The following is an 8,354-nucleotide window of genomic DNA, read 5'->3' on the forward strand; positions in this document are numbered from 1 at the left end:
ATTGATATATTTTACTTTCATTAGAGAACATATTTACTTTTTACGCTTAGTTCTTGTGTCCTTCGTTACATTGTTTCCTTGTAAAGACATTTCTATATCACTGTATTTCTCCTTCGTTTGTTCTGTCAATACCTGTATACATCTTTCTTGATAATACTAGATTTAATCCCTGCATGCCTTTAATCTCCTTAATGCATTTGCCATATATACAGTTACAATTCTTGTTCTCCTGATAAATTTTAACGAAATACGTATGTATATTCTGAACAATAACACACATATCTGTGTAATACATCTTTTACACTCTACAATAACATTTCCTTCAGTTTCAATATATTAATTATATATTCACCTTTAGTTGTTTCCACTCTCATCACCCTCTTTTAGAAATTGGCAGCGTTTAATCATATCATATTAGATTAATTAAGATATCTAACATTTGTTCACAATTTCATCATTTGTCAATTTCTTCTTCAATGTGTATGATTGAAACAAAACCGAAGGTGTTATTAATTGGTCCCATTCTGAAATATCCATGTTTCATCTAAATACGTACATTCAAATAATAAGTCTTACTCAGTTAGGGTTAAACAACGTTAGCCGGTTTATATCCTCATCACTATTGTTTTGAAGAATTTTGCACACGTTTGACAACCGGACGACTTTGGCAGGCTAGTTCGGTTACACATTTGAAGTTATCACATGGAATCGTGTCTCCTTTTACCTAGGATACAATGAGAAAGAAAATATTGTATGGTTTTAAAACGAACTTACAAATAGCGGCAGGCAATACATTAATCATCTTGATGACATATGCACATATCTTCTTTAAATAGACTATATATAGCACGTTCAATAAAACAGTTAATTGACGTCATCTAAATTTATGACGTCAAAACGTCGCAATGTTGCCGCAGCAACTTGAGTTTTAGTTTATGTTGGTTTTAACATGTAACAACATTCTAATTTAAATAAAATAATGAAACAAATATAATGTTATCACTACATAGTATAAAACAAAGTCGCCTTTTCTGTCCCTATATCCCCCCCCACATTAACCATTTTTATTGTTTACTTTTTACGTGAGAAATTGGCTTATTTATGAAGCTATTTTAAGCAATACGGCATTAATCCTTATCGAATTAAGTACCTTAAATACAGTGTGCAATTAATGTAGATCAATATGGTTCCTTACAGCATGTAAATTAAACAAATATTTTCGGAGATATTACAAATTTAAAATTTGCGTTTAAAAATGTGTAATGTAATAAAAATTGTATGAATTTAGATATTCCAAAGATAGCAGGAAATCTTCATAGTAAGTATAGGGGAAGAGGAATTGTTTTACTCCAAATTTAATGCGTGCAGGCCAAGGGCAGTAATGAATGAACCAAAAATACTGGATCGATTTTAATCATGTTTTCATTGAGTGACATAGGCATATATATTTTATGCCCGTGCAAAGTCGGAGCGGGCCGCTATGTTTTTATATACAACTTTCATATTTTTTCTGTAGAATATTTAATTTAGTATCAGCATTGCACCCGTGCGAAGCCGGGGCGGGTCGCTAGTCAAATATAATTTATTTCGAAGAACTTTTAGTTTGTTTGTAGGTTAGCGTTATGTTTAATTATATTTACATTGAACTGTTCCACATCAGATATAAGATAGAGTTTTTTCTAGGAGCGTTTTTTTATATAGTAGTATCCCCTGGATGTCTTATCCACCTAATTGAAAATTGTATTGAATGTTTGATATCACTGTATTTCTCCTTACTTCCTTCTGTTACTACATGTTACTGTCATATTTGCAAAATAATTAGGTAATTATCTTCTCATACATTATAACTAAATCGTCATGTTTAGTTCAGCCAAAGCGCTGGTGTTATTGTAGACAATGTTTCTTTCCGCATATCCAGCTAGTTCTTGCTTGCCACTTCCCATATGAATTCGATTGGATTGACTACGCAGTGATAGGGAGAAGGACGTAATACTCTGTGTCCATATTGCTCAGTCATATTAAAAAAAAAGTATATTACATAAAAATCAATTAAACATTTCATTTATGTTTACCAAGTAATAATTTGAGAATAAAATGATAAGGAAAATATAGTCGGATTTTAAAACGAATTTACAAATTGCGATAGGTAATAAATTAAACATCTTGATTACGTGAGTTCACTGTTATTTTGAATAGACTATATCTAGCTTTCATTGGTCTGGAAATAGGACTATAATAAATGTGTATAAAAATATGGAAAAAAAGATCGTTAGGAGCATTTGCAGAAAATGTAATAATAAAAACTAATAGGCTAGACCACATACAGAAAATGTTGATCACATCATCAGAAAACAAACGGCATATGGTACTAAGAGAATATGTAATAATAATGTATAAAAGCAAAACTAAAGTCATGATGATGGGAGGCCAAAAGTAATAAATATCCTAATTGAGGATATAAAGATAGAGGAAGTAAAATGCATTTGAATATCTGGGTACTGAATAGAAAATAATGGAAGTCAGCAGATGGAAATGAAGATCGGAACTGGAAAACCAACGAATTTGTACTTTGCTATAAATAGTAAGTACATTAATAAAAAGGAAATACCAAACAAAACCGATATGGAATCGTACAAAGCAGTTTAGAGATCATTCCTAACATTCGGTATTGTCAAAGAAAGATAAAAGTAAGATAAAAACATGAGAAATGAAATACGTCAGTATAGAAATAAAATAAAATAAAGAAAGAAAAAATTACCTCAATGGAGACAACTCGGTTGGTGAGGACACTTAACATACAGTGTATGGAGGATACAAGGCAGGTAAAGGGAATATGGGAAGCAAGGACAGAGAGGAGCAAAATCTGAGGACGGCCCAAGCGAACCTGCATTGAATTTATCAGGGAAATATTTCCAATAGAAGAGGAAAAACCACGACCAAGTGAAGAAGACTGAACAGAGACAGGAAAAAATAGAAATAATTTAAACATGAAACAAGAATAAACAAGAAAATATAGATAATATACCATAAACATATCCCACCTACACCACTGTGTGGTACAAAAGGAGTATCTATATTTTATAACAGTTTTATCAAATTAATAGTTGGTGGTGATGTCCGTTCCTCCACGTGGTGCCACTGGAAACTACCTGCCACATGACAGGATGAGCTAAACACGGACCTTGGTGATACGCTAACGTAACCAATAAAAAAATCAACCATATGTTACGATATTTACTTACAATAACATTAAATTACTAAAATGGGAGTATTAAAGGCTTATTTCTTAAATATCCCTTACATTTTCTCGGTAAATATTCTTGTGTAATTCTTTCTCCGATGTGCTATATCTTGTTATTCTTCGTAAACTGACCCACATTAATTACTCATGATGCTGACTATTCATCGTGTCCGATCTCGTTTCTTCACCTTATTTATGTTCTGATTTATGACTGATTTCCTACATTTTCAGGAAAATAGTTCAGAAGGTTTTGTAAGAAGAGATGAAAAGGAATCAAAAATCAATTTACGAATATCATGTCCAACAATTTTAGTACTACTCACACACTACAATCTAAATTTATTACTATCATTCTGTTGTACTTCCCAAATGTATTTCCCAAATTACAATAAAACTAATCTATTAAAGTAGTAGTAGTTTAATGTTTGATGTCTTATTGCAACCCCATATTTGTACCCTATAGGTCCAAGTTGGCTTTATGATTTACTGATAAACCAATCTCTTTGATTTTAGGTCAAATTGAGAGTATCTTCCGACTAACCAGTACAGTTGCTTGACTTTGAGTCTAATCTGCTTAATTGATTTTAGTCTAACGTGATGTTCCCCGTTTAACCTACTATTGAGATATATTCTGAGATATTTGGCTAATTCTGCTTGAGGAAGCGGGCAACTGTCAAGTGATATAATGAGATTTTTGTTATTTCGCTGCAACGCAATATCAACGTGGACAGATTTGGAGCTATTAAGTTGTATTTTCCAGTCTCTAGTCCATTTGTAGATTTTGTTGACCTCTACTTGTACTTTTTCTACAGCCTTAGACAAAGATACATCTTTTGCCGTGATAAGTGTGTCGCATGCGCCCTCTCTAAATTTTCTTTTGAAAATATATGATTCCAGCAGTGGACAATAATTCCGCGGTTGGAATTTGCTCATGCCACACCCGGTCAAAATATTGTGAGACGTCCAGGAATATTGCAGGGCAGTATTTATTTTCTTGGAATTTTCCTTCCTTTTTACAACAACTGTTACTCTGTACTCTTGATCGATTGTCGAGTGGTGATTTCTAAATCTAAACTGGAAATATGGTATTTATATAAAGGGTTTAATACGCTTTAACAGTAGTTTCTCAAATAATTTTGATATTGCAGGTAGCGGCGAAATGGACCTGTAAGATCCAATTTGTTCAATTGTTTGTCAGACATTTTAAGCATAATTATTCTATCAAGCTTAAAACATCAATTATAAATAAATGTATTACAACTTTTCATATATACTTGGATTCAGAAGCAATATTCCAATAATGGAAATCTTTATAAAATACAATAAACCTTTTTGGACTTTTTTTGGAAATCTTTTTTGTTGATCAATGAGTATAGAAACAACTTTTTCACAGAGCATTCAGTTATGATCTGTATAGTTAATTTTCCGCGACATAATTTTAACGTTTTCGTAAGTTTGCGTAAGGTGTTGAAGTATGTTGTTACTATTATTTTCTGAATCAGAACAACTAATAATGCATCCCATTCGTCTATCGTTTGTTTCAGATTCTGTAAATCGGTGTTAATGGTGCAAAGCTGACTTCAAAAGAGGTTTGTGAAAATCATATATGTACTTTTGCTACTAGAATAAGTTATTAGTCGTCTTATTTAGAGGTAATAACAATAAACGATAAACTCGCTCACAATAAACAAAGTGTTATATAAGACGGGAATTCCAAATCGTTTCCAATCGCGAATAAGGCAAAACGTGCATTGGGTAACACAGAAAAGTCACCAGCGCGTTGTCAATATAAATGAGTTTTAAAACTACAAGGAAAACGAAATATTTTCGTATTAAAACACAAGAACTACATTTAATGAAAGGGAAATTCATGGATTGAAAATATTTTTAGTTTATTACTCTTATGTTATAGTGGGTGAAAATAAAAAACGTAATCGAACTTGCCAAGAAAAAGCATCACAAGTTTGAGCATGGATATTTCAGAATGGGACCAATATACCCAACGGTCATTCATGGCAAGATGATAATAAAAATGTGTTATGACTACAAAAGTTGACGGAAAAAGGCAAATGTTGGAATAATAATTGATTAGGTTTTATTGTCATAGCATTAATTAATCATTCATTGCGGATATATTGTACTTTGTGCTAGAAACAGGAATGGTTAATAACATCTTCGGTTTGGATGAACTCGATAAGGCACATTGAAGAAGAAATTGACAATTTAACAACTTATTTATTCACTTGAGTGAAACTTTCTGAATATATTATGATTCAATGCTGCCAATTTCTAAGACAGGGTGATGAAAATGGAAACAAGTAAAGGTGAGTATATACTTAATATATAATAACTGTAGGAAATCTTATTGTAGAGTTTAAAAGATTTATGTGCACAGATATGTGTGTAATTGTTCAGAATATACATGAACATTTGGTTAAAATGTGTCAGGAGAGAAAGAATAGAAACTCTTCTGCAGATATGGCAAATGCATTAAGGAGAATGCAGTGATTAAATCTAGTTTTATCAAGAAAATTGTATACAGGTATTAACAGAACAAACGAAGGAGAAATACAGTGATATCAAAATATCTTTATAATAAAAGTAAAATATAATGCAATTGTTTTCCTGTATTAGGCCTCCAGGTGATACAACTACAAACGCACCTATAACTCTAACTCATTGGCAGTATAGAATAGAGTTCAATGTAAATATAATCAAACACAACCCTAACTTACAAACTATTAGGACTGTGTACTTAATTGTAGTTTTAAGTCCTTCGATAATATATGCATTAGATTTGCTATAATGTTAAAATAAATTATATTTGATAACAGTATTTTTGTTTAATTATTTTATTTAGATTAGAATTTTGTTGTACGTCAAAGCCAAACTGAACTAAAACTCAGAGTGGATACGATAACACCATTGCGACGTTTTGATGCCACAAGTTTAGATGACGTATGTATAAATAAACTTTGGATAGACATAATATACCATATTTCTACATATTATACCGTTATTTCGTTCTTTGTACTTCAATTACTAATTAAAAATTTAATTTGTAATTGGAATTTGAAATACTTATGGCCTCAAATGCTATTATACAATCAACATCTTTTATAATATTGCAAGAACATTCTTGATGATTTTGAAATTAAAATTAGCTATATATATTTAAAATTTCCTGGAATTTCGGAAATACCGGTAATAATTTAATATATAATGCAAAGGTACAACAAAACAAAATAACATTCTCGTCCTCTCGGGTGTCTGTGGTATAAGACGTTTATTGCATATTAACGCTTTGTTCATAGCCTACCAAGAATATGAACTAGTTTTGGAACTGGAATATGAAGTGATTTATCTATTGATATATATGGGATAGTTCAGCAATTCTGAATTTTGTGTGTGTTACATACGTTTTCATAAACGATTAATAAATATATTAAATGCAAAATAGCATAGATTTATTCATAACATTTAGTAAAGCATTAGTTAGATATTTAGTATGATAGCATGTTAACCGTCTCGAAAAAGTTATTTCGAAGAAAACGCGTTTAAAATTCATGGTTTCAGTTAATAAGTTAATTTTTTTAATTAAATTACTAAATTTCTCTTCTTTGGTATTTTATCTGTATGTGATGCATTTAACTGTTTTGTATAGTTATCAACTAATTGTTGATCATCCACCATGTTGATATTTCACTGGTAGCAGCATACTTAAGTTATTTGAAAAAAAAATGAGTTATAGAGAGTAAAAGCCTAATACGTAGACATCAATTTGGGTTTATTCACAAACATTCAACAATTGACCTTTGGCCATTATTGAAGAAATCTTTGAAGGTAAAAAGGTATATTCAGCTATATTCTTAGATGTGCAAAAACTAAGGTATAGATAATATGAATAATAATAGAAAAGGATAAGTTATAACATGACGGAACTTTATTCATAAACTACAGAAAATATTACGGGACAATATAGCTGAAATGAACATGTAAAAAAGAAAATGAAAGATTGGTGTTCAAATATAGGAAAATGTATCGGTTAATTGAAAGAAAAACACAACTATCAGTACATAATAACTTGTTATTATACAATTAAGTGTTGAAAGCTACGTGGACATACGGAATTCAACTATGGGGATGTTTCACGAAAATAAATATAAATACAATTTAGGTCTTCCAGAAGAAAGTCCTGAGAAGTATTGTAGGTGCACCCAGATACTACAGCACTGATTATTTACATTGAGACCTTTAGATATTAACTGTCATGCAAGAAATCAAGAGAATTGCAAACATAAATGATGACAGGCTCGATTCTCATGTCAACATCGAACTAATTCAACTCTTGGATAACACCAAAATAGGACTCAAAAGAACAAGTACATTTAATAGACAAACAGTATTTAATATATAAACATTATTACACCAGAGACTAAGATAGGCCAATGGATCCTTTTACATCTTTTATGCCCTAAAGAGACCCTTCCTCTTACTCTACTCTCGTTTCAACTACATTTTGAGGAAAAATGTTAATAATGTTAAGAACTTGTCCATTATATTATCAACAATAAATTTACAGTTACAGGCTTTATTCAAAAACTTAGTTGGAACTTCTTTAGATAATAAATTTGACTATTAAATGTCCACACATTATCCATTCCTAAACCATATAGTTTATTTTTGTAAGATTATCTAAGATTTTCATAAGTTTCTTTTAAAGGACTAGGTATATTCTTCGATATTTCCATTATGTAACAATACATAACACTTTTTCCATTGTTAGTCTGTATAATTTTCCAAAATCAAATCACCTTTTAGCCAATGTATATTGTAATAGGAGGTTTCAAACAATCTGTAGAATGTATGAGCTACACAGAATGGGGACATATAGAACTCGTAGGCTAGCAAAAGTGTTTATTTATTTCAAGAATTGCGTTTTCTCTCCTATGACATTTATCGTTTTTTTATTTGGTTGTGAATAATGTGATTATGCAACTAAATTGAACTAGCCATACAGTATTACGTCTATTTTGTGATCGTTTATTTTTATCAGATTACTGCATCTGTACCATGTCTTCGACTACTTAATTATTATTTATCAATGAGTGTT

Source organism: Rhynchophorus ferrugineus, unplaced genomic scaffold (assembly GCF_030347505.1).
Source record: "Rhynchophorus ferrugineus isolate W39M unplaced genomic scaffold, kcgeb_rfMv2 rfM10, whole genome shotgun sequence".
NCBI classification, from domain to species: Eukaryota; Metazoa; Arthropoda; class Insecta; order Coleoptera; family Curculionidae; genus Rhynchophorus; species Rhynchophorus ferrugineus.